The sequence below is a fragment of the Phodopus roborovskii genome, unplaced genomic scaffold (assembly GCF_943737965.1).
Source record: "Phodopus roborovskii unplaced genomic scaffold, PHOROB, whole genome shotgun sequence".
NCBI classification, from domain to species: Eukaryota; Metazoa; Chordata; class Mammalia; order Rodentia; family Cricetidae; genus Phodopus; species Phodopus roborovskii.
In genome coordinates this window covers 1,261,005-1,266,224 of record NW_026126606.1, presented here as the reverse complement: position 1 = coordinate 1,266,224, position 5,220 = coordinate 1,261,005, and the positions used below count along the sequence as shown (strand labels likewise).

At 46.1% G+C, this 5,220-nt stretch overlaps 1 non-coding gene across 1 annotated transcript; it reads right to left on the bottom strand.

Annotated features, from left to right (window-relative positions):
- Positions 1 to 513: 513 nt before the first annotated feature.
- LOC127237606 (small nucleolar RNA SNORA70) lies at positions 514 to 646 on the bottom strand. Its single transcript, XR_007835862.1, has one exon. It is a non-coding gene; the product is annotated as a small nucleolar RNA SNORA70 (small nucleolar RNA).
- Between the last annotated feature and the right edge of the window lie 4,574 nt (positions 647 to 5,220).

The following is a 5,220-nucleotide window of genomic DNA, read 5'->3' as shown; positions in this document are numbered from 1 at the left end:
TGAATGCCACAGTCCTGTATTAGTACTCATGGCAAATTATAAGACCATATATTCTTATTTTATGTATACGAGTTTTATTTTCCAGACTGGATGTGACATTTATTACTGAACATGATTTAGCAGGGTACAGGAGAACACTGTAGAGGTCTCTGGGGGTGCAGGGCCCAGCACTTGTCCAGGAGACTGGAATTGAAGATATATTTGGTGCCACAGCCATCAGGAACAAGTCACTTCTCAGCAACTGTGTCTTCAAATTCATCTGAATTAAACTTGGCGAAGCCCCACTTCCTTGAGATGTGGGTCTTTGGGTGGTCAAGGAACCTGAACTTAGCTCTACACAGAGCTTCAGTCACATGTCCTTTACTCTGCAGCTTGGTGCAGATGGACATGATGACCTGGCCAACGTGAAACCTGACCACTGTGCCCCAGGGCTTCCCAAAGACACAAAACATACTGGCCTGAAGCCTCAACTGGGGACAGCATTGAGACCAGAGACTTGAATAACTGCCAGAAAATCATCTCTGAGGTTCCTTAGGGCAACTCACACAGGCAACGGCTACATATGCTACCAAGGAGGCTGCTGTTTGCAACCATTGCACACCAGGACCCCATGGGGAAAACACTTGGTTGGCTTAGTTGGCTGCTGTAGCTGGAGTTGCTTTCCCACCTGATTCTGCAGCCACTTCAGTCCCAAATAAACACACAGACGCTACAGTTGACCAGAGGCTAGGGCTTCTTACTGGCTAGCTCTCTCTTAATTATTAACCCATACCTCATCTATGTATTTCACATGGTCTTGGCTTACTGGAGAATGCCTGAATCTGTTACTCCTTTGGTGACTACATGGCATCCCTCCACCTCTCTCCCTCTCCTCACCCCTTCCTCTCATAGCCCCGCTTGTCCTTCCTGCCTGGCTATTGGCCAAACAATGTTTTATTCATCAACCAATAAGAGAAACATATATACAGAAGGACATTCCCCCATCAGGCTGCAAGTGTAAGAATGTCTTATCTGCACATATGTGCACTACATGCATGCCTGGTGCTCATGGAGATCAGAGAACAGAGTGTCCCATCCTCTAGGACTAGAGTTGAAGTGGAGTTCCCGGTGGTTGTGAGCTGCTACATAGGAGCTGGGAATCAAACCCCAGTCTTCTGTGAGAGCATCCAGTGCCCTTAACCACTGAGCCATCTCACCAGCCCCTCTCTTCTCATCTTCAGAACCCTCCAGTACTCACTCATGCAGACTGCACTCTGACGGTCTCAAAACCTCATCTTCACTTCCCAGAGTCCTGCCTCTGTACACCATCATCAGATGAAGTTCCATCCTTTATACCTCAGGATGCAGATTAAACTCCAACATGAGTTTCAGGAGGACAATTGTTGTGTGATATTTTGTTTGTGTTCTGACAAATAAAGCTTGTCTGGAGATCAGAGGGTGGAGCTAGCCACCAGTTAACCATAGATTCTGGGAGGTAGTGGCTCATGCCTTTGATCCCAGCACTCAGGAGGCAGAGGGGAAGTGATAAGGTGAGGTGGGGACAGGATCTGGAGCTTTATATATATAATTCATTTATTTTTATTTTGTGTATATTGGTGTTTTGCTTATAGGTAGCCTGTGTGAGGGTGTCAGATCTTGGAGTTACAGACAGTTGTGAGCTACCATGTGGGTGCTAAGAATTGAACCCAGGTCCTCTGGAAGAGCAGTCAGTGCTCTTAACCACTGAGCCATCTCTCCAGCCCCAGAATCTGGGGCTTTTGGATGGAAGAGTAAGACAGGTCGGAAGAAACCAGCAGCTGCTCCCGGTTCTCTGATCTTCCAGGTTTCCACCCCAATATCTGACTCCTGATTTGTTATTGATAAGACTAATTAGGATCACACTTCAGACAATCATATTAATGCCATTGAAGATATCTAAAAGGAAAAACATTCTAATAATAGAAAGTAAGACTCTTCAGACTATCACTATAGTGTCGGTCATAATAGGAAATAAATATGGAGCTTAATTTTGACCCGAGCAAGGACCAGGATGGGTAAGGGTACAAAGAGAATCAGGGGTGGGTGAATAGAAAGGAGGAGATGTTGGAAGCAGCCACAGTGGTCAGACATGGAAGATGTGCTGAGTCTCCCAAAACAGGTTCAGGAGGATCCTAGTTCTAACTGGGCCAGCCATGTTGAAGACCACCCTGAGGATGAGGCCTAGTCAGAAAAGAGGACAGAGAGGGGCCTGCCTGGGTACTGTCACCTGTCACCCAGCTGGCCTGTGATGTAACAAGCAGTAACCCTGATGTCTTTATCACTCAATTTCCTTCAGTTCCTCTGTCAAAGAGCCTAACAGTTGATTTTGTGAGAGGATAAACAGATGGGAATCCAGCAAGGTTTCAGCCAGGTTCCCATCAGGTTAATTGCTGGGCAGTAAGAAGACAAAAATGTATGTCTAGTTGACCAACACACAGACTCACCGAGTTACACCACCCAAGCGGTCCAGCCTCGCACCTGTGTGAACAACCATCCCAGCTCAGAGCATCCTTAGATAGATCTGGACAGCCCAGAGGAGTTAGAACACAGGGGAGGCCATGGGCCCACCATGGCTGAGAAAAGCACAGGCTATTTCAGTCTGGAGTGTCACCGTACCTCTCCTCTGTCTGTCACCTCCTGTATTTCGCAGCCACCGTGGGGGCATTTCTATGGGAAGGTAGCGGCATCCACTTTCTCTGGAACATGGCTTACATGAGGTGAGAATGCTGTGTTCACAAGAAATGTTGCAGAAACCGGGTGGTATGTTTCCCCCCTAAATTTCACTGCTTCTCAGAAAGCTACTTGTGACAAGGGCACAACCGGAATGGGATGAGCTTACAGAGCCATTCATCGTACCTATTCACAGACCAGGGGCTAACACTAACCTGCTATAAGAAATGAAGTCCCAAGTGAACAAACCGTAAAGACCACCTGGCTCCAAGGGCCCCACAGTTAGATTAGAATCTCCAGAGAATTTACAAACTGTACCCATCAGGGTCCCACCTGCTTGGGGTTCTGGCCTAGTTAACACCGAGGCAGGGAGCTCTAGGAATTTAAAAGAAAACACGTCTTAAGATTCCCAAAGCAGCCAAGTGACATCCCCAGCTAGTGGCACTGTTTGGGGGAGCTGTGGAGTCTTTAAGGGATGAGGCCCCGGCTGGCAGAAGGGACTCAGAAGGGACAGGCTTGTGGCCCTGGTTCCTGTCCATGGCTGTTTGTGACCAGCTACAAGCTCTGGTACCAAGGCCGGAGCCCCAGCCATCATGCTTCCCTTGCTAGGAAATTAAACCCAAACCCTTCCCTAATTTGCTTCTTGTCAAGTGCTTAGTCCCAGGAATGGCAAAAGTAACTACAACAGTGCTTTCTGACTTACAGTCTCTATTTACAGCTTTAACCCTGAGACATTAAACTGTAGTCTATAAGCTTTGCTGTCTGTATCTACCCATCAACCGCATGGCTGTCACTGTATAGTAACTGTGTAGACTATAGTTAGAAATTGGTTTGATGGCTTCGGGTGACTGAGTCTGAATTTCCTTTATTCTGGCTATTTAGGTTGCTCACTGTTAGTTCAAGGTTATGGTAGATACATAAAAATGACACTTTTATCCATCTCTTTGCCTAAAGGCAGGTGTTTCCTGGATGGACAGCTGGCGGCTCCACCAGCCCCAATGCCATTGGCCATGACACCACAAGATGTTACACACAGAATTAGCTCACTCATGTGGTCAGCAAGTTTACTAGGTGACTGGAAGTGTCTGGAAGGAATGTGGCAGCCTTGCAGTCCCCTCATACCAGCCAGACTCTCTAAAGTTCTCTGCATGGAGGCCTTCCAAGGTTGCAAGGGCAATTTTCCACTTTGATATGCTAAATGTCATTGTGGGTAATGCTGAAAATTATTCCACAGATAGCTCTGGGTTATGTGCCAATGTAATTTCCCACGAACTGAACAAAACTGCTCTCACAGCATTGGAAGGCCTATATTTTATCTGTAGAAGAAATGACATGAATTATCCCTTCCTCCTGGGTTATATGGAAGTTCTACCATTGGCAAAGTGACCCCAGGGATCCAGGGCTGCAACAACCTCAAGTGAAAAAAATCACTTCACTGCTGTGTTTCAGAAGTTAACTCCAGAACAATCCCTCTGTGTGTGGTGTCCCCAGAGCCCTTGGAAAACTGAAAAGCTATTCCCCTGAAACCTCATCAGATTTGACAGCCTACCACCTAGAATCCAGCATAGAAGTTGCATCTATAAACTATAAAATAATTTTTAAAACCTAAATAAATTCCCTCTTAGAAAAAAAATACATGCTAAGAACATATATAATGCCCCAGATATTCAGTCACTATTAATCTGAACATGTAAAAGACTGAAGGTGAGGGCTTGGGAAGATAGCTCTGTGGGTGAGAGCATTTGATGAGCAAGCACATGGACCTAGGATGGAACCCCCAGTACTCACGTGAAAAGGTGAGTGTTGCCATGCACAGCGGTGGGCGGCAGAGAGGGGAGGATCACGGGATTGCTGGTCACCAGCCTTGCTCCAGGTTGAGAAGCCCCGTCTCAAAGGAATGAGGTGAAACATGGTAGACCAGGCATCAGGACCCCTCCTCTGGCCTCCATGGGGCACAAAAGCATGTGTACTTTCACACACGAACACTTATAGTGCACACAACTACCCTGCATACATCACACAGACATATACACAATTCATAAAGACAAGCACCATATGAGAGTCTTACTTTTAAGCTCTAATTTTATCGTGTGAGTCTGGGAAGTTTGTTTATCTACTGTTGACGGACAAAGAATTCCTGGGCCTTAAGGCTGCCGTCATGTGAGCTTAGAAACCAGTAAATGCAACAGACTTCTCTTCTAACAACTACTGAAAGTGAGTTCTTGGAAGCATCAAATGGCATCTTAATAACAACAACAAAAAAGTACTATGGGAATTCAGAGGCATCGGAGGAAGAACTTTCTGGAAATTAAAAGGACATACTTTTCAAATTTAGAAAGCCATTGCTCAGGCAAGAAAGGGCATGTCTGCTGTGGCCGGAATCACGGCCCAGCTCTCAGGTGGGTGAAAGGTTTATTTAAATCCAGACCAAGATTATGAAAGCTGCCAACTGACAGATGAATTCTGGATAGAGTGGAAAAGGAAGAGATGAACAGTAACAATTTGATACTGTAAAAATCCCACCTGAAGACT